Raw genomic sequence first — 21,764 nt, forward strand, 5'->3', positions numbered from 1 at the left:
TAGACTTTGTTATATATTAAGGGGTCACTAGCTTGCAAAAATGAGGAGAATGATTCACTGCTGAAAGGTAGTACAAACAGAACCAGTGCACCTGGAAAGGTTTGTTGCTTATGCAAAAAATCTGCAGAAACAGTCCTTGTCACATGTTAAATGTCGGAATGATGTGAAATAATCAACAACATATGGAGCAAATACATAACTTTAAAACTAGCCCCCACCAATTCCCTGCTTTCCAGAGACACTTCTCGTCATCCCTTCATAAAGTTCTCATTGAGAGACGCCCCACTGCTAGCCCCATTTCTCGACATGTCCTAGTTAGGCCTGGTATTTCTGCCTATGGCTCAGAGCTGTGCTCCAGTTCCCCCCTCCCTCAGAAAGCCAGAGGCAGCATCGCTCCGCTCCAACATGGATCACAGTGAACAGTGAGCCCTCCTCCCAGCACTGTGAAATATAAGATGACTCACAGCAGGGTCAGCTTCATGCGCATCACGGTACTGTCCAAGATAGTCTGAGTGAAGGGAGATGATGAGCGGCAGAGGACAGACTAAATAACCTGTTTCATATCTAAACCTGGTTCACTAAAGTAGAAAATAACACCTGATCAGCAGCTACATGAACATTTTAAAATATCAAGATCAGATGTCTTGGAAATCATAGGCTTTATTTGTATGCACTATACATTTAACTGTGTACTGATGTAACTCTGCACACTGTTGCTGGTGTCTGCAGGACTGCATGGTGGTAGTTTGAGCAGAAATAATATAATGTTGTCATTGTCTGATAATGTTATGAAGTGTGTCAGTAGTATTAGTCCTGTCATACTTGCCTTGTTGGTCGACAGACATCAGTTGATATATGTTTAGCTATCTATTAAAGATGATTAAAAATGTCTGTTTTCTCTCAGGATCAAAGAAGACGCACTCATCTGCTGATAAATGCTGTTTTTAAATGCACTTTTTTTTCATTCATATGTTTTTTTGATTATCAATGGTCACTTATTTTGATAGATTTTCAGATTCAAAATTCAAAAAAAGAGTGCAATTTTGATTCAAACAACAACTTGTAATCGCCACTATACTGCACATCAACCATCAGTCACCCTGTTCTAAGCAGCTCACAGCACTAGACTCCTCAGGATGGGTATTGGCAAAAGAGTTGATACTGAGTGTAATTTACACACTAAGATAAAATATGTCGTTTAGCTAAGGTTGTATTACTGTAGACGCAGACTTGTTCTTGTGTGAGTAAAAAAACATGTATTAGGATAAATTCTACCTTCATGATGAAGCCATGTTGTTGTTTTCTTTCTGATACTGTTTTATGATTTATCACAGTCTTTTAAAATAAAGCATTCAAAATAAGAAATAAATGACTGAGTCAAGAAATGTAAATACAGTGTCAGTGACTGTATTTACATGCATGTTAGCATTGCAACTTGGCCCACATTTTGGATGTTGCAAACAAACAAACAATAAAAAGAAATCCAGTTTACGGGGGCTCCGAATGATGATTCACCATAGCAACGGGTAAATAAAGAGCAGAGTCTCCATTTAAATGCTGTGTAGCCAGAATGCAGACCATGACATTTATCTTCAAAAGGAGGAGAGAACAGAGTCAGTATGTTCACACTGTTAGATTTAATCCAGTATCGTCCACTTATTCATTTTTTAGCCTACCTAACTCGCATTTTCTTTAATGAATCATAAAGCTGGAACCCTGCTGGTATATTACAGTTGATTTTTAAATATAATTCATGACTGCATTACTTAACATGGAATGCTGTTAGAATATGCTAAGAATATATGCAGACATTATTTAAGACCTTACTCATCTTCATGTACATGTATGTAAATTCATTATCCCTCATCTGTACATATGAAGCTTGTATATGTTTTAGTCTTATTGTACTTCTGTATTTCTTGTCTTGCGTCTTCGATGCCTTAGTTTTATCTAGGTGTTGTAACATGTAAATTTCCCAGGTGAGGTATCAATAAAGTTTATCTTATCTTATCTTAGCCACAATATGATGCTTACTATGATAGGACTGTTCCATCAGTGTGACAAACCCAACATGACAAATGTTCATTTACCGATCAGTGTCTTATGTGTCTGAAGCTTCTTACAGATGTTTTTTTTTTCTATGTACAGTAATGTCACAGTGTAAAAACGAGGGACAGTGTATGAATTTTATTCTCAGCTAAGAATTAATCACAGTCTCTGTCCTTGCACTGATGACAGGCAGCTGATCATAATGCAGTGATGTTAAAGAACATCCGTGGCTGTCAATCTATTGTTTACTTTGATGTTTCTAGATATCTAAAATTCTGCAAATAAAGGGAAGTGTCAAACAGAAAGTCAGAGTTTGTTGAAAAAAAAACTGCCAGGTTCGGTTCACAGACTCAGTAACCATGGTAACTAACCCAGTTTAAGACACCAAACAGAAAACCCAGAATTTTACTCATGTCAGGTTTAACAAACTCTAAACTAGCTTTCTGGAAGAGACTTTATGTAGCATATTTAGATTTCTCAGAACTAGAAAAAAAATGCTTACCCTATTTTATTTCAGTAATATATCCTATTTAAAACACTTACATCTTTTCTACTTTTCTAGCTTTTCTACTTTTTAGACACTGCATTTCTTATGTCATTTAGCTTTTTTTCTATGTAATACCTACAACAAGAATTTCCTTTGGGATTTATTATTCTTTATTGTATCTCATCTCATGTCAGTTAAATTATCTCATTAAAAATATCTGGTCCAGGCTAAGTTCTGATGTATGCCTTACTGGTTTTATCAAAAATACAGATAAGCTCAAACTGAAGTGTAAAGAGGCCTGTTTGCTTGTTTGTTTCAGTTCAATTCACTTGGGTTTTGCTGCTTGCTTATCTCACATAAGTTCCACCCAGGCTCCATGACCCATTTGCCAAAAAACAGACCTAAATCCAGGCTTCAGAACGTCCTTTTGAAAGGTGGATTATTGACATCACTGAAAATACTAAATGTTTCCTTATACTGTGTGAAGTGGACACAGCAGCCTGTCACTAAAAACACACTTAGCAGTGCAGAAGGAAGAAGCACTGTATCACACGACCTGAAGGTCTCCGAAGTAAGTCGTCACATACAGCACTCCCACAGAATAACACCGAAACTAGCGACTTCAAAACTTCGGGGACCCAACTTTTCATTTGCTTCAATTCACACCACATTACATCAGTCATTTAAGTCGGTTCAAGTTATTTCTGCTTCAGGTACAAACCGTACAATGCGCTGCAGTCAGAATGATAGCACATCCTGCAAATACGGAGCATAAACAGCGTTCACACTGATCTCTCATTTGTTAACAGCCATCCAAGAGCAACTTGTAACAGTCTGCAGTTTATTGTGAGAGCATGACCACGTTGGAGGGATCAGTGCAGAACACCAGGTGCTGTGAACCTTTTTGTGTAACGTTTTATTTTAAGCTCTATAGGAATTCCCGTGTGGCGATGGACTGTGAGGCTCATTTATGTGGGAGAGAAACCAAGCTGGGTAAATTATTATTTACTATGAAGAAGCTGTAACTCTCCCACGACCTGAACTGCACAGATTAAGCCTTTGGGTCAAACAAGACCACCTCTTTGATACCTTCTAAAGTCAGGGAACCTCAGGGGCAATATCAATATCCGAAACAGCAGGATGAAAAGGTAAGTAAGCTTTTATCATAAAAAAGGAAACTGATTCAAAAAGAATAAAGCAGAACTGGGGGTCTATTATGTGCAAAGTGCTACTATATAAATACATTACCGTCTTACAGCACTGCTGTCTCTGGGCTTAATTTCCTTCACATTTCTTGCCACACCTAAATCAGTAATGTCACTGCAGGTGTTTTGCCCTTGAAAACATCTGGAAGATATCTGCTGTGACGTCAAATAAGTCGTGATGAAAGCTCATTCACACATACACTGATACACCAGTTTTATAACTATGTAAATCTCACCCACTAGAAATGATAAAAGACATGAGATTAATTACAAAGCTATTCATTGTTCATAATCTTGATTAAAACAGTCATCTCCTGTGTTTTCCAAGGCACAATTAGTCAGTGTAGGATGCAGTCATAACTGTGTTACTTTGTGCATCATGCTGTCTTATTCTTCCATCTGGTTTGAAGTTTCACTGTTGATCTTCTGTACCAAACTACAGCGCTGAACCCAGGGTTAATTACATTGATTTTGTGTCAGAGACTTGCAGAGCACAACAAGATCAAATCAGTAATGTCAAGATCCCATGTTACGTCTCTGTTTACACTGTCCAAACAAGAAGATCAATCATGAACGTCTCGGCTGTGAAATTTGTTAATAGGCTCTTAGTTCTAATAATAAATGCTTAAAGAGAAAAGCCATTAAGTGTTCAATGGTAGCAGGAACACTACCTCAAACAAAGCACAAAATGAGACTGCAAATTGTTTAGGTTGCAGTTTTGACAATTCCCTCAGTAGAATTCTCGATGCATTTACACAGCAGGCTCTGTAATGGCCCACCGAGGACCTCTCAGCTGCAGTTTGCTGAACCAGCACTTCAGGCTATGCAGGGGACTGCAGGTGATGTTCAACATGGCAGTCACACAAAGTTCCTGCTGATAACTCCTGTGGACTTTTATTGGAGCAGAATTGAAGCTCTGAATGGAGTGAGCATTGCAATGCCGAACACGTACATTCGCTAATAAACTAAAAATCACAAACAAATGTAGTGGTAGTGACCTTGCAGACTGTTTAGTATCAACATGTACTGAGCCAGGGCTCTGAGCTTAATGTCTGTATAGGTACCATGTGCCCTGAATTTTAATTTATCTTTCATACTGTGCTAATGTTGGAAAGCTGTGTTTTTTACCAAAACACCACAAAGACAAATATGAAACACAAAGAGAGCAGGAAGGACTCTGTCCAACTACTGTAGGTCTGCTGTAGCATCATACACATGTGGACAAAATTGTTGGTACCCCTCAGTTAATGAAAGAAAAACCCACAATGGTCACAGAAATAACTTGAATCGGACAAAAGTACAGAATTATTAAAAAAAATAAAAATACAAAAAAAAACCTCATTAAAAAGGGCTGGACAAAAATGATGGTACCCTTAACTTAATATTTTGTTGCACAACCTTTTTAGGCAATCATGCAATCAAATGATTTCTGTAACTGTCAATGAGACTTGTGCACCTCTCAGCAGGTACTCTGGTCCACTCCTCATGAGCAGACTGCTCCAGTTGTCTCAGGTTTGAAGGGTGCCTTCTCCAGACGCCATGTTTCAGCTCCTTCCACAGATGTTCAATAGGATTTAGATCAGGGCTCATAGAAGGCCACTTCAGAATAGTCCAGTGTTTTCCTCTTAGCCATTCTTGGGTGTTTTTATCTGTGTGTTTTGGGTCATTATCCTGTTGCAAGACCCATGACCTGTGACTGAGACCAAGCTTTCTGACACTGGGCAGCACATTTCTCTCTAGAATATCTTGATAGTCTTGAGATTTCATTGTACCCTGCACAGACTCAAGACACCCTGTGCCAGATGCAGCAAAGCAGCCCCAGAACATAACAGAGCCTCCTCCATGTTTCACAGCAGGGACAGTGTTCTTTTCTTGATAGGCTTCATTTTTGCATCTGTGAACATAGAGCTGATGTGCCTTGCCAAAAAGTTCCAGTTTTGTCTTGTCTGTCCATAAGACATTCTTCCAGAAGCGTTGTGGCTTGTCAACATGCAGTTTGACAAATTCCAGTCTGGCTTTTTTATCATTTGTTTTCAACAATGGTGTCCACCTTGGTCGTCTCCCATGAAGTCCACTTTGGCTCAAACAACGACAGATGGTGCGATCTGACACTGATGTACGTTGACCTTGGAGCTCACCTTTAATGTCTTTAGAGGTTGTTTTGGGCTCTTTTGTTACCATTATCCGTCTCTTCCATTTGTCATCAATGTTCCTCCTACTGCCACGTCCAGGGAGGTTGGCTACAGTCCCATGGATCTTAAATTTTTCGCTTCCTCTGGTCCATGTTTAGTGTGGTACACACCATGTCACCAAACAGCACAGTGACCACTTGTAACCCTATAAAGAGGCCGACTGACTGATTACAAGTTTGTAGACATCTGTGATGCTAATTAGAGGACACACCTTGATTGAACATGTCCCTATGGTCACATTATTTTCAGTCTTTTCTAGGGGCACCATCATTTTTATCCAGGCCTGTTTCATGAGTTTATTTTTTAAAATAATTCTGTTGAACCACGGTTCAAAAGCAATGACTGATTTTCATTGGTTAATTTTCATAGAATTTTTATTTATTATTACTTTTGTCAAATTCAAGTTATTTGCAAAAAAATTTCATCTGCATCCTAATCATTGACTGTATATCAAGATGGAAAAACCCTACATGATGTCACACAGAAGTTTCTTGAACAGGGGTTTTAAAACTCAGCAGGCTGACTCTAGCCGTCACCATCTTGGCAGTTCCTCAAGGCGAATTCAAGGTTACACGTGACGTACGCGGACCCCTCTGGCGACAAAATTTGTGGCTGTGTGGTCCATCTAGCCTGCAAACATGCCAACTGCAAATGTGCCAGGAAAGCAAATGATGCTTAAAATGTATGTCTGTTATGAGGAGAGACTGTGCAATGAGATTGTCCATCATCTACACATTCATAATTTATCAGTAAAAAAGTTGTAATGAAGGTAGTTGCTGCTGGACTTACGAGGCACTTTGCTTTGCAAATGCTTTCCACTGACATTGGAGCTGAGAAGGGCAATGGAAACATCTGGGCCATAGACAGTCATATGAAGGCACCCAACCATCACTCAGCGCACCACACCCTTAATTCTGCATAACTTAAGCTTTAATACTATTTAAAGGGGTGAGTTATGTAAAAGTCCCCAGTTCTCACCCTGTACAGTTGTCATGAATATGGAAATCAGCTCTACAGACAAGTGGTGCTTTGAGGAACTACAGTTTTAGATGTTGGCCTTATTTTTTTTTATTGTAGCCCTGCAGTTTTCTGCTTGATTCCAATCTGCAACGTCAGTCCTGAAGTAGTCCTACTCACCAGATGTAGGGTGCAGGTACAAGCCACCACCGTTACCGTTTTCTTTGCCATGGGAAACAACAACCGCCAAACAGCAACTTAGCACACTGAAAATTTCAAGTTTTGTCGAGGACTTGTACAGTGAGGCATCCTTGCTAGTTTTTTTTTTTTTTTCAGAAGAAACTAGCCAGAGCGTTTTTTCCTGCCATATCAGAATAATAGTGTGGTGCAGTCAGACTGTTATTTTCACAGAATGGGCTAGCAAAGTGAGACTATAGAGACCTAAACAGTCTTTTGTACCAGACTGTAAATATATTAATTTCAGTTTTAAAGCTGGGCCTCTTTGCATGGGGGTCTTAAGGGATCGACTTGCTTTTGGAGACAGTGTCAAATAGTGATTCGAGGAACAACAGTTTTTGGCAATTTTTTACATTTTCAGCAATGGAGGTTGCTGCTTGATCTGCAAAATCAGTCCAGGGTCTTTTACAGTAACATAGACCTGTGCTGTCCAGTGATACAGTAGGCTGGCTCCTGTTATGGTACACGTCTAAATATGTAAGTGACATACACTGATGTAGGGCTGGGCAATAACTGAATGACAGGAGTCACAGCAAAGAGGAACTGATTGAGTGAGCCAAACTGCACAGTAGATGAGGTAACCTTATGCAAGGTTGTAGCATGACAATGTAGTTTTTTCCATTCATTGTTAGCACAGCGATGTAGTGATCTGTCACCAGAGAGAACTCAAGAAAAAACTCACATCAAGGACGTGCACTAACAAAGGCTACATCAACAGGTGGGCCGGGCCTGACAGTCTGCTTTCGACAATGCTTCAGTTTCGGACTCGAAATAGCCTCCATCTATCAGGGGACAATGACGACTTTAACATTCAGACAGGAAACGTGTGTCCCCTCCACATCTCTCCGTCTCTCTCTCTGGCTTCTGATAGGACCACATAGGCAAGTGCTCCACTCAAGGTGACCCATTTAATGCTAGATGTGAAAGTCCTCTTTTTCCTCTCCCGTCCCAGTTTCTGCTCACGGGGTGCAAAAATAACTGCTCCCTTCAAAGGGGGCGAAGCTTTTTTTTTTTTTCCTCCACTAAATAAGTCTAGATATTATTGACGGCCACTCATTTGTGAGAAAATAAGATTTAAGCATCAATTCTAAGTGATAATGGTTATGCAATCTAAAAGAAAAAAAAGCAGAGAAGCAATGACAAAGTAAAAGATCATCAAAAAAAGGGAACATTTATGATCATGATAGGACAAACAGATCACTGCAGAGCGGCGATGATTCACTTGACGCTACATGGCAGCTCCTAAAATGGTGATGGGTTTAATAGACCTAGACAACACATTAAATTACTCATTTTTTTGACCATTGTGTGGTACGTCTATTTAACAACTCAAAGTCACAGGCAAAAGCAATGCAAACATTAAGGAATTATTTCCAGCGGGTTTCATTCTAAGTGGGCAAAGTGACGCAGCATTAAGGGGTCAATTATCTATGAATCACTCATCAAGGTAAAAGCTTAAATTACTTTGTAAGCTAAAATGTTTTTTAAAAAAATGTAGTGGCCATGCCATAATAAGACATCACACCTTGAGTTTGTCCTTTGTAGTCCACTAACATGTTGTCAGAAAATTGCACAACAGAACTTTGTATGAACCCTTATGCATTTCAACAATAGTATGTTCAGAATCAGTTGTATTATCTTTAACTTTCTGTATCGGAAGAAGCGAAATACTGCTATTGGTGATGATATCGGCACAAATCAGTTGAGATCAGTTCTCTCATACGTAAAAGCACTGAAAGCCGTCAGTCTTGCTACTATAATACTATAATGACATATATGGTAATAGATTTTCTAATGTGTCTGAAAAGTACACAACAATTTGATATTACAGAAATGTGATGGCTGCCACATCTGCTGGGATTATTTCATTCACATATATTCTGTATTTAATATTTTTGGGATTTATTCTTTGTCAAGTCAGGCCTGCAAATTTGAGTGTTTCTTTTTTTAATTTTTAAATTTTTAATTTGTTTTTAGGAGAAGTGTTTTTTTTTTTAATGTTAAACTTGAGTGGTGATGCTATACATGCAGTTTATGTCCTGGTGACAACTGAAATTGCAGTTACGGCTCTCTCCACATTCATTTAGATAGAGACCTGGCCTTGTTAGCCTGAAATATGTGTTCAGAGGCAATGGCCAAGTTGCGAAAACTTGCCTGTACAGACTATGAACAAGCTTATTATTCAAAATCATATTATTCATAGAATATGGAATGTAAACATGCGACTACCAGCAGCTGGTTATCTTATTTGATGTGGCTGTAGAGGTGCTGATGGACCAATTTCTTATCTTTAAACATGGTCAGGCTAGCTGTTTTCTCCTGTTTCTATTTTCTGTGCTAAGCTAAGCAAACCAGCTGCTTCATATTTACGCTACAGACATGAAGGCAGTCCCAATATTCCTACCTAATTCTCAAAAAGAATGCATAAATGAATAAAATATTTTCCAAAATGTCAAACTATTCCTTTAAGCATCAGCATCTCAGAAACATGGAGCTACTGCTATGACCCAACGGAATTGTAAGTTCTTTTCCTTGCTTATAAAGCTTTAAATAAGCCTTAGTCCTTTCTGTTCACAGATGTTCGTCATTTTATGCTCTAGTCAGATTACTGCTTTTCTTTTAAATGTTCCTTACGTGCCCCATAATGGTACCGATGAGGCCACTTTCTATTTTACGGCAATTAATTGGGGAACAAGTTTCCTCTTAATAAAAATGTAAAGCACTCTCTATATTTTTAAAAAGGAAATCAAAGGCTTGTTTGTTTGATTTTTTTATTCTAACTTTTAATTTTGAGTAATGATTTATCCTAATGCTATACCCTTTTTAAAATTGCTAATAAACTTTTAGCTGTGGTGTCTATTATATTTTATTTTATTTGTCTGATATTTACTGTTTTTCTAAACTGTATTGTCTTGTTGTTGTTTTGATCTTGTTAAAGTTCAAGCTGCAATCACAAATTAAAAGACAAAAGCAGAAATAAATGAACAGAAGTTGAGAGTTTTCTGCTGCTTTATGTCATTTCCTCCTAAAAGGTTATTTCTGGGAACTTTTTAGTCTTTCTTTAAATATTCAACGTCAGAGAGTGGATGATATTTTGGTGACTAATTTACTTTTTAATACAGGACAGAGAGCAGATAGAGATAACTGCAGAGTGGTACAAATTTGATTAAAATTTTATATCTGTGCTCTATTCATCGACTTGATTGGTAGCAGCGGCGCCCAAAGTACCATTCTTGCTGGCACATAAGTGATGTGCCTGAGGCAGAGAGCGATACACCGCGAAAGGAAACTATACAAACATTAGTGCCTGTTGATGTTATTACTAAAATACCTTAAAAACCCAGCAGGGTGGCGTTCGCTGCATTAACAGGCGATGATATAAGGTTTCGGGCTGGATGTATCATTCTGAAAAATGCCACTGACTGGATCGTTCATACTGCTTCACCATTGGCTGAACATGTTCTCTAAGAATGGCTTCATGTTGGCATCTGTCTTTGGCCCTCTGGGCTTCTGTGAACCTCAACCATGCCAGGAAAATACAACCCCACGCCATAGTGGGGCTGCCAGCAGCGTTCACCATAAGAAGCAAGCATTGTGCCCGTAGACTGCTTTTGGCATGTGCCACATATGTTCTTGCTCACTTGCTAATAATAGGATGACTCATGTGATCATGTGATGCTTTCTGCTGCTCAGTAGAACACTTGCTGTGATATTTGCACTCAACTCACAAAATTGCTTGTTTACATTTAATATCGTGATTGATTATGCAATGCAACCTGAGAACATTGTGTTTTGTTGTCTGCAAAGTTTCCTGACGACTAATTAATGAAAGTGCCAGCTTACTGAGGGAAATTGATTTACTTGTTTACTTGGCTGTCTGTTTCTTCTTGCATGTCACGTAATGCATGGACATGCCTGTCAAGAGGTATTTCTGTCTACAATCAACTCGAACTAATGTCTTTCCCTTTGATTTTCATGCCACCATGTTATTAGCCTCTCTTCTCATGGAGCATCAAGTTCAGCTGCCTTTCTCTTCATCTTTCAGTCAGCTTAACTTAAACCTGGTATTACAATAAACTTGTTATATCATTGCCCTTAGTTTCACAACTGTGTTTCAATGTGAAAACTGTCTGTGTAAAGAAATAACCAACCCTTATTTACTGCCTTTTTACATTTAAACACACATTCCGATGCTCATAGGTAAAGTGCTGAACTCTAAACCTTCCTCTCAATTATCAGAACACAGCCATCTCGCATTAGTCCGACTTACTGTAAAAACACACACTTTGTGGCAGAACAGAAAATGTAAACTAATGCATTTGAGTTCAACCATACTCATTATTGTTGCTTTTATAGTTGAGTATGTAGGATTTACTGTCATGAACTATTCAATTTCCCTCTCTCATCATTAATTAAATCCCTAAAAACTCATCTCTGTGTATCAAAGGTATGTATTTAGGAGTTTTTTTCCCTATGAAAATAATCCCTTCATGTCTTAAAATGCTTGATGTGTAACTCTACACTGTTGCTTCCTATAGAGTATTCAGACCTATGGAATTCCTGCCTCTCAAGCATGCCAGCTCTGCACAAACACTGTAAAACTACTCTACACAGCTGCAATATTACAGTAATTCAGTTGTACAAAGCGGAAACTAATTCTGAGGAAGAACAAGGGTGCTGAAAGCCCCGCACTTTAAACTAACAGGATTAGTTCCCTACGTTTGTTACATTCGAAACCTGGAATCTGTGTTTTTGAGACTCTCATCGGTACACTGCAGTTTCAAGATGTTCAGCCATGACATTGAAATGCACATAAAAGTTTCATAAGACATTGACATTTACAGCTCTGAAGCAGAGCATTTCTCAACAGGATGCTACGTGGCTCGCCTCATATGTCCACGAGGACTGTAGTGTTTTTGAAAACTGGTGTTGAATTAATATTTCTGTATTTTAGTGATCATTAACGAACTCCATTTCCCATAAGTGTAAGACCTTTGTGGGTTAAAAATCATGGCTCAACAACAAAAGTGAATGTCTGAGTGATTCAAGGAACCACCACTCACTGAACGAATATATCTGGAGGGCTGGATACAGCATTGCCCCTCAGACTTGCTGTTAATTCTAAAAATTTTAACAGAACACAATTATAACCTCACATGACATCCCAACGTTCATTCTCTGTAATTTACATTATATTTGTTTAGTTTTTAAGTGTAAATTATTTTGAGCAATTTACTAGTATTTTACAGATTTGCCTGGTTCTGTTAAATTACAGAAAATGTCTAGTAAAATCACAGTGTTTGAGTCCTAGGTGTTTGCTCACGCAGCACACACGATAAATTAGATGCAATGTATTTATTTTTTGTTGGTACAAGAATTTCCTTTGGGATTGAAAAAGATTTATCCTATCCTTTAAAAAAGTATCAGTTCACATGTTGACTACAAGAAAAATAGGCCAAAACTGCACAACGTCTGCATCAAAAATCTGCATTGGTACAAATAGTACTTTGTTCTTTTTGTTTGCTGTTTACAGATATTTTGCATTAATTTCACAGTTTTTTGTGGATTTGTTTTCTACAGTGTACTATATCTGCTATTTATCTTGTCTCCATAGTCTCCAATTGGTATTTCCGCAATCGAAATATAACAAAAATGCATGTTTTATAAAGCATTTATCTATTAAAAAGCTACTGCACACTGTGATAAAATGCAATATCTATATATTGTTTGGATAATAAACCTAGTCTTGCATTTACACTTGCTGTTTGGATGCTTTCTGTCAACACAGTAATGGGCTCTTTTTTCATATATGCTTCATACTAAGCAGGCAATTAGGTGAGGAGGTAACAAGCCTGTATACTGTCAACAAAAACAAACAAGCAGGCATTAGTTTACCAAAAGTGATTTTAGCATACAGACTATACTTAAGTTTTCTTATGATATGGAAACGCAAAGACAAAGTAGAGGAGACCTCACACACATGCTCTGCAATCTGTTTCAAGACGTCTTCATATTGCAATCATTGTGCACCACTAGGATTTTATTACTGACCTGAGGGGGAAATTTCCTGGAGGCTTAGTGATATCTGATATATCAATGTGCAATAATGATTATTTTTATTTTTTTTTTATCTTTGTGGTGCTGTGATCCAAACGTACTTTAAGGGATGCATTTATAAATGTCTGAGTCTGGCTGAAATCCAGTTATAATGTCCGTGGCCATGGCTTTTTATAAGGAAACTCAATTCTACAAATAAATAAATAAATAAAAACAACACATAAAGCTTAGATCTTACAAACTGATATATTTATCGAGGAGACAGAGCCCCAAGGCTGTCAATGTTTAACCTCTGCAGATAGAGCGGCTTGGGAAACTAGTTCATGGGATGCTGTTGTGTGTAGTGCACATTCCTAAGAGGTGTTCCACGCTTAAACAAATACTCACAACAGCTATGTTTACCCTCTCACTTCTACAGTTCACATAACACCACATGCTACAGAAACCACCAAAGGTCATGCACAAACTCTATCCAGGATTTAGATTATCTGCACGAGAGAAGTCTTTGCATTTGACTCACCTCAGTGGTAAGTTTAAACAAAGTCAACAGGTGCCAGAGATGAGTGGGAGTTTACCAGTGAAACTAATGACAAACAGAAAGTGGGTCACATGTTCAAGGACACAGAGAAATCTGTTGTTATGAAGCTCCTTTTTCTATGAATAGTGCAATACAGTGACAGGAGAATGTTACCACAGTGTAAAGCAAAGATGCAACAATGCATAGAGCTAGTCTGACAACACCAAGGTATTGGTTAAATAGAATAGATTTTAGTTAGTTTTGTACCATAAACATGGCCCAAGCTTATAAAAGGATTAAACTCAGTACTAAATCTGTTCCGTTAGGTTTGCTGTGTTACAAGTCCCTGAAACCTTTGATGTAAAACAGTCTACCAGTCTTCGCTAGGTTGACTCAGAGCCATATGCGAGGAATCTGTAATCTACACTGAGCAAACATGCCTGTTAACATGTGTCGCTGAACTCAGGGTCAAACTGAAGCCAGCAAAAAGGGTGGTTTCCACTCTCTGTCCAGATATTCTCAGTATCGTCGACACTGTGAAATAACAATCGAAACCCCAGCACCAAATATTGTCAAGCTCACTTTGCAAAGTAACTGTTTTTGAATTTTGAGAAGAAGCAAGCACTACGAGCAACAATGTGAGCATGAGTCCATTTAAAGAAAATATGTAACAACACATTTAATTTTATTATCACCAAGACTGTATTTCACAACACTGAAAATGTCTTGTTCTGAACAACTATCATGACAATGAGCTACAATTCATGAGGTGATATGGTTTTTCAGTGTAATTCATATTAAACTGTAGTCCTGGCAGTCCAAAATAATGATAATAATAATTTATCTTACTTTCACAATTAACATTGTGTCTTCAGGATGATCTGATTCGCTTAACTGATCCAACAAGAACAGACACTGACATATTAATAACTTGAGGCATCAGTTCTCTGTTGGAACTGCTTGTCAGGATGGTTGAACAGCTTTAGAAACCTGTCTCCCATCACACCTTTCCAGCATCAGACTTGGAAGGTTCTGCATCAGATCACTCTGACTCACCGGATGTAGACTGTGGGTGTAAACCTGCCATTGGCTGCATATTTTACACAGTACTCTCCTCCCCTTCTACTATCTGCATGTTACTGTTTTAAAAATCTCTTTAGTAACAGCAAAAAACAACATCTTAGCACCAACCTACACACAAAAAAATGGCAAGTTTTTACAAATATGTTTACAACATTTGCTGTCTAACTGTGACGTTGTTATATATTTGCCAACTGGTTATGAAAAAAAAAAAAAAAAACAAGGCCATTTTACAAGCATGTTCCACCAAAACAAGTTCCCGTCCAACACTATTTTCCTGGCTATAAAGCTTTCAAAGATGATTGTGATTGGTTTAACGTGTGTCTCTTGCACAATGCCTGCAGACAGACTATTCTCCGGCACTCACACAGCACTGTCAAATTAGGTTTGGCTATGCAAGTGTCAAAAAATTTCTGTGACCCTCCAAAACTGACTATTTTTTGTTGTAATTTGTTGCAACTATGTGTCATTTTCTCCTCCATTTGTTTCTTGCCAGTCTTCCACTACACTGTCAAGAGTGGCTGTTCTGGACAGCTATGAATGCACAAGCTATCATTTTCACACTATTTAATTGCACATTCACAGTTAATACAATGTCTCCAGGATGTGTGGGACATTCACAAAAGTCATACTGTGTAAAAATGTTTTATTATTATTATTTTAAATTTACAACTTTAACTTATTAAAAAAAAAAAACACAGTTTCACATTTACATCTTCTGGGCTACACCAGCACGATTAAGTCTCTTAATTAGCTTAAAATAAATTAGCCCTTTTGTCAAGCACTAACAGGAAAGAGAGTCCTGGAGCATCCTTGTGGCTCACTTGGCAAAACGGTGGATATGTAGCAGCGGCATGCTTCAAACTGCTTGAATGAGGTAGACCCCTCATTTCCTCTTATCACACCACAATAAAACACTGTATTCCCAAAAGAGAGTGGGCCAAAAAAAGAATTAGCGAACCCAAACATGTTCTTGTGGTTATGCATTTACATGGGCAAGTAATTAATAAAAGATGAGCAAAAACTACAAGACAAAAGCTTCTGTGTGTCCCAGTGTGCTCAACCTATCTTGACATAGCTGCATGTTGCAGGTTTAGTGTGGGTTCTCTTTTTATCAAAAGACTGTGGCACAAAACTGAGTCAGGCTGGGGTACTAAAAAACAATATTAAGAACTGTTTCTCTACAGTGTATAAGGTGATAGTGTGGAGCCGCTACTTCAAGCCTGTATTAACCCCATATTAACACTTGGTCTGCCTTAAATGGGCTCATATAAGTGAACCACTGAATATATATATAAACAGACTTATGCTGTAGATTAATCACTGAAAATGGCACCAGAAGCCAGTGTGACAGCTGATGCCAATTATCCCAAAATGGCACTTAACCAGCCCAATTAATCAGTCAGCCGATTAATTGTTCATCGCTAAGTCCTGTAACGTTGTCACTGCAGCAAACATCTACATAATGTGCACTCAGCAACGGTAAACTTTTTTAAACCTAGGGTCTAATCTGTTTGTGGTTTTATTTAGGTATCAATATATAAAACGAAAAACTCTTGTCAGAATAATGCCAGGGTTTGTAACAGAAACACATACATTAACCATCCACATACACATCCCACATTGATGTTGACTGTTAAGGTTACGGCGTCTGAAAATCTAGATAATATCATCAAGAGCTGTTACATCCTTCTTACTGCATCACTTCTGTATACCACAACCAGCCCAGCTGACTGTCTATGCAAGGATCCTGTAAAGCAGATGCGGGGTACGCACACTATAATTCACCAGCTTTTTAAATAGATTCCGATTATTGTGTGGAAACCAGTGAATGCATGCTCGTCTATTTCCGTCCTTTCTATATCTGGCTGCAGATCTTTCTTGGATGTTATTGTTCCTGTTAAACACATGTATAAACCAAATCCGCGGGGCGTGTCACTGGTGAAATAAGTATGTTCTGTAAGGACAAGCAGCTGCAGTAACGTATAAATGCAGCCATTTTCTCTGCCTGGCCAGCGCACTTCCCTGCCCACAGTCACAGCACAGTCAAACCCCTGGTAAGCTTATGTGTTATTCAGCTATGCGAGAGAGTCAGCACATGTGTGTGTTTGTGCGCATGAAGCCCGTGTTTGACTGCGTGCCAGCGTCTGTGTGTATGCACACATAATTATGCAGCATAGATCTGTGAGTTAGCCCTTGAAAAAACATGTCGGTTCATTCACACTAGCGATACAATATTTTCCAGATGGCACTGGTCCACATTGATCTGCAGCCAGAGAATTCATCCTCCTGTGCTTTCACACGTCAAACGATAAAGTCACCAACAGATATTCTATCAAACTGCATATATTATTGCATTTTTAATGCACACAAGGCCCAGAGACTGTGAGGCAAAAATGTCAGACTTCTAGGGGATTATGTATTTTTTGCTATGTGCCAGAGAAATTAGAAAAAAAGTAATGATCTAATTAAAAATATGCTTTAAATACTGATGTCAAATCAGCTAATGGAAACACAGCTAGTGAATGATCTCTTTAATATATATATTTTTTTAACTACAGCACTCTCACCACATTGCAGGCAGTAAACCAGCAATCAGCACATTAGTGAGGAATGATAATTTACATATTTGCTCATTTCTGAGAGCCTTTAGGATGATTAAATATTCCAGGATCAAGAAAAGATGCTACTCACCTGTTATTTTGACAAACCTGTTTGCTTTTAAGAACTTATATTAAGCATGGAAATAAAACTCAACAATCCCCTTTCCAACAATGATGATCTTTCTCTTTTAGTTTGCAAGTGATGCCACATAACTGATATTTTACTAATTTGTTGGCATCAATTGCACTGCAAAATTACTTTGCATTAACTGATTGTTTAGGGTGGCGTACAAGCTGAAAACATTTCACAAATGTTGCCTATTTAGACATCCAGCTGAGGTTGGCATAGCATCCAAAAACTGTAGGCTTAATATTTGCTTTAGCTGAGCTCCCCTAACTCCCAGTAAGATTATTTTATCTTTAGCTGCCAAATGTTCCACTATGTTCACCAGCCAGTCAGTCATTGTTTCCTAACTTGAAGTTTGCACCATTAAACAAAAAATATTCTTAAAAAGATGCTAAAAATATAGTATTCAAGTGTAATGTATTTTAAAGAGAATATAATAATCACATTAACAGATAATCATTTTATTTTGGAGGTTAACTAGAATATATTTACATACTTTAATGTTCGAAAAACACATCATGCACATTGCTGCAGCACCTCTTCTCAACCTTTGTCTGAAACGCTCCGTTTTAGCGCCTGTCTAGTTCAATGAAAGTGAGGTAACTTTGGGTATATACTGTAACCCCAGATCTATAACCCCTAACAGAAGTGACCCTAGGGAGGAAATAACTGCAAACTGTGAAGACAGTGCTCATTTTCTGTTTGAGAGTGTGCCAAACTAGCTACAAGGCAGGTTTTATGCAAATGTGTTACAGGGTGACGTAGATAAGTAACAGAAGAAAAGTCTAGACTTCAAACTAGGTGTTTCAGGCAGGTACAGAGCCGTCTGTAAGAGAGAATAACTCTTGTTTAGCATGGACTTCAGGATTTGTTTGCAAGCTCTTTATACGCACATAAAAGCTTATACAAGCTAAAGGAAAGAGAAGAATCTAAAAAGCATAAATTCGGCTCTGGAGCCCTACAAAGATATTTGAGGCAAATTAAAGACCCCTAGTAGCAAATTTAAAATGCAACATATAAATTCTTGCATTTGTTTTTCAAAAAACTGTGACCAAATTGGGCACTTTAAAATAAATGATGTAACAGCGCTTTCTCTAAATTCTTTAGTATTTCTGTTGCAATTTCATATTATTTATCAGGCAAAACACAGCACATGTACATCGTTTAGCCACAACATTAAAACCACTGACAGGTAAAGCGAATAACATTGATCATCTCATTACAATGCAATGTCCTGCTGGGAATCCTTGGGTCCTGGCATTCGTGTGGCTGTCACTTTGACACGTACCACCCACCTAAACATTGTTGCAGACCAAGCACACCCACTCATGGTAACAGCCCTCCCAGATGGCAGCGGCCTTCCCCAGCAGGCTGCAAAAACTGCTCAGGAACAACACAAGGAGCACGTTACAGAACACGAGGCGTCGATCCCAAATCCAAACTCCCCAGATCCCAATCAGATCAAGCATCTACAGGATGAGCCACAACAAGCCACATCCATGAGTCCTTACCCATAACCCACAGGACCCAAAGGCTCTGCTAAAATCCCAGTGCCAGACACCACACAACAATCCCTGTGGTCCTGTGTCCATTTCTTGACAGGTTAGAGCTGTTTTTGTAACACAAAATGATGATTTTAATGTTGTGGCTATTTGGTGTATCTGCTATACAGATATATCAGTGATTATGAAATATTGGCCAACAATTTTGGCCTAAACAATTCTGATAAACTAAAAAAAAAAGGGTTAGTAAAAAATTAAGACATTGAATACTGCAATTGTGTTGACAATTGATTTTCGCAGATAAAAACAGAATAAAGAGAGCAGCCTCCATCTGCTGTGTGGACCTAAGTGAGGTTTATTGATGTGAATTCAGTTGTTTTAAATGGAGACATTGGCATTTGCAGCTGCCCAGGCCTGTGATCAATCAGTTCGAATAATAAAGCCCTGTAATTACAGACTGTGATTCCGGCTTACAGCAGGGCTATCCTCTGTTTTCCGGACTTCTAAATGCTGGCTTAACGTCAAGTCTCCGTGTTGCCGTTTTTTGTTTTTTTTTCTTCTTTTGCATTTCTTACACTTAGGCTAACTCGCTGGCATTAGAAACCAGAATAATGGATGCACTGAGTAAGATCATTGCTGCAATAAACACTGTAATGGAGGCAGATGCACAGCAATTGCAGAACAAGAAAAACATCAAGGATTTTGATTAGAAAGGCTGAGAAAGTGTTTTGTCTCTTTCCTGCAGATCTCTGTAAGTAGGAGGCAGTTAGTCTCTCTTATTCATACTGGATTGCTGTCAATTCCTGGCACAGCCTCTTCCTTAAATGGACTGAGATGACAAGGCTATTACTGCAGTGTGGGTCGTCTGCTTTTCATAGTCCTGCTATTTTCTTTTTTTTTGTTTTGGTTTCCTTATTCTTATGCTAAAAATTAACTGCATCAAGACAAATCTAACAGAGACACTTTTACATGAATGAAAACCAATGGCGGAGAGGATGAATCTAAGCTGACCAATTTGTTGCCATTCAAAGCAAATAATATTCGGTGATGAACTCGATCAGAGAGTAAGGGGCTACAGCCAATTATCTCTATGGGAGCATCTTAGTAAAGGCCTTTTCTGGATGTGGGATACGTTACACGCTTGGCTTCATGATTTTGTTAAAGTGACAGCATTTTGTATTACGGACATAGATCACTTTGATGTTCCTCACGGCTTCATTCAGACATGCCCACGACAGTGATAAAGAGAGCCATGGTACACAAGAGTGATTTATCATACACATGAGATTGGATAGTATATCAAGAATTTAACTGTAGCCCATAAACTGTGACTGTGTGTGACAGCTCATCTGTCTGTAGTGGAGAAAAGTACACAGTGTTACCTTCTGCTAGAGCCTGACCAATCCTGTCTCCATGTTGGGAAAAAAAATGCAACTATAAGCAGCCTAATTGATGAAGTTACAATAATTGTGCAATAATTTATGCAACTCTCTGGCTTTGGAGATACTCAGATGAATCCTGCTGTTGTTTGATGCTGCAGGCATTTAATAAACTCAGAGGAAAGACTCCTACAAACAGCTGGAAGCAACAACCAAATTTCAGCTCCTGTGAACGTTTCGTCAGAGTTGGGATGACAGTCATTCTCAGGGAGTCTGGTTTCTGACCTGTTACAGACTGTCATCATTGCAGTAAAGTTTTATTTGCATAGACATTTCAGATTGTAATAGATGAGAAATTGTGAAGCAAAGTGAAAGAGACAGTTTTATTGATTTTGGCAACAGTGTATTTTTTGTTTTCTGATGTTTTTGGACCCAATATTGGTGCTGAAATGTGAAAATATCCTTCCATAAATCAGTGCACACAACTTGAATTATGCTATTTGTGTGTGCCAATCTGTTCATGCGACAACGTGTAGTTCAGTCTCGTGCTGGGTTGAAAGTAATACGGAAATAATACAAGGTCCAGCCTCGTAAGATTGCTGTCATGACTTTCACAGAAAAGTAAATCTGGTGCTCATTCACACATAAAGCCAACATATTTAGATGCTCTCACAATAATGGAAAATTTTGCATGTTTGAAATACTAAGGCAAAGGGACTACTGTTGCAAACTAAAATGGAGTGACCAGGTACATGAAGAGCACTTGCTTCAGACAAACCACATCTCAAGAACACCGTCTAGATCTGACGTTCTCTGGGCTTTTGTAGAATCTTTCTTAACCTCCAACAAGCAAAACCTAATGTCAACTCGCCTTGATGTCTTTATTAGACAAACAAACAGAACCCTATAACTATCACACTCAAGGGATAAGCTGGATGATCATGTCTTGTTGTTATTGCACAGCCTTGTGAAACAGTCACATTGCATTTCACTGCCCATACTGTAGGAGCATGTAACAAATAAAAACTCTTAAATCCTGAATCCTAAATCAACTGATAATAATGTTCATTTTCAATTAATCTGTTTTTTACTTTCTCAATTAATACTTTAGTTGCTCAGTCTACAAAATATTAGAAAAAGTGTGAAAATGTCAATCAGTGTTTCCGAAAGATTACAAATGTCTCGTTTGCTCCACAATCCAAAGATATTCAGGGTACTGCTATAGAGGAGAGAGAAGCCAGAAAATATTCACTTTTAAGAAGCTGTAATTGGAAAAACTTTGTCTTTTTTTTCTTTAATTTTTTTTTTTCAAATCAATTAATCGATTCTCAATATAGTTGGTAACTGATTTAATAGTTGTCAACTGATAAAT

At 38.2% G+C, this 21,764-nt stretch overlaps 1 protein-coding gene across 1 annotated transcript in view; it reads right to left on the minus strand.

Moving 5' to 3' along the window:
* The window catches only part of LOC103356958 (cyclin-dependent kinase-like 5), a 45,646-nt gene that overhangs the window by 18,531 nt on the left and 5,351 nt on the right, over positions 1–21,764 (minus strand). The window lies entirely within an intron of this gene.

This window comes from Stegastes partitus, unplaced genomic scaffold (assembly GCF_000690725.1).
Source record: "Stegastes partitus isolate 25-593 unplaced genomic scaffold, Stegastes_partitus-1.0.2 Scaffold228, whole genome shotgun sequence".
In the NCBI taxonomy this organism is placed as follows: Eukaryota; Metazoa; Chordata; class Actinopteri; family Pomacentridae; genus Stegastes; species Stegastes partitus.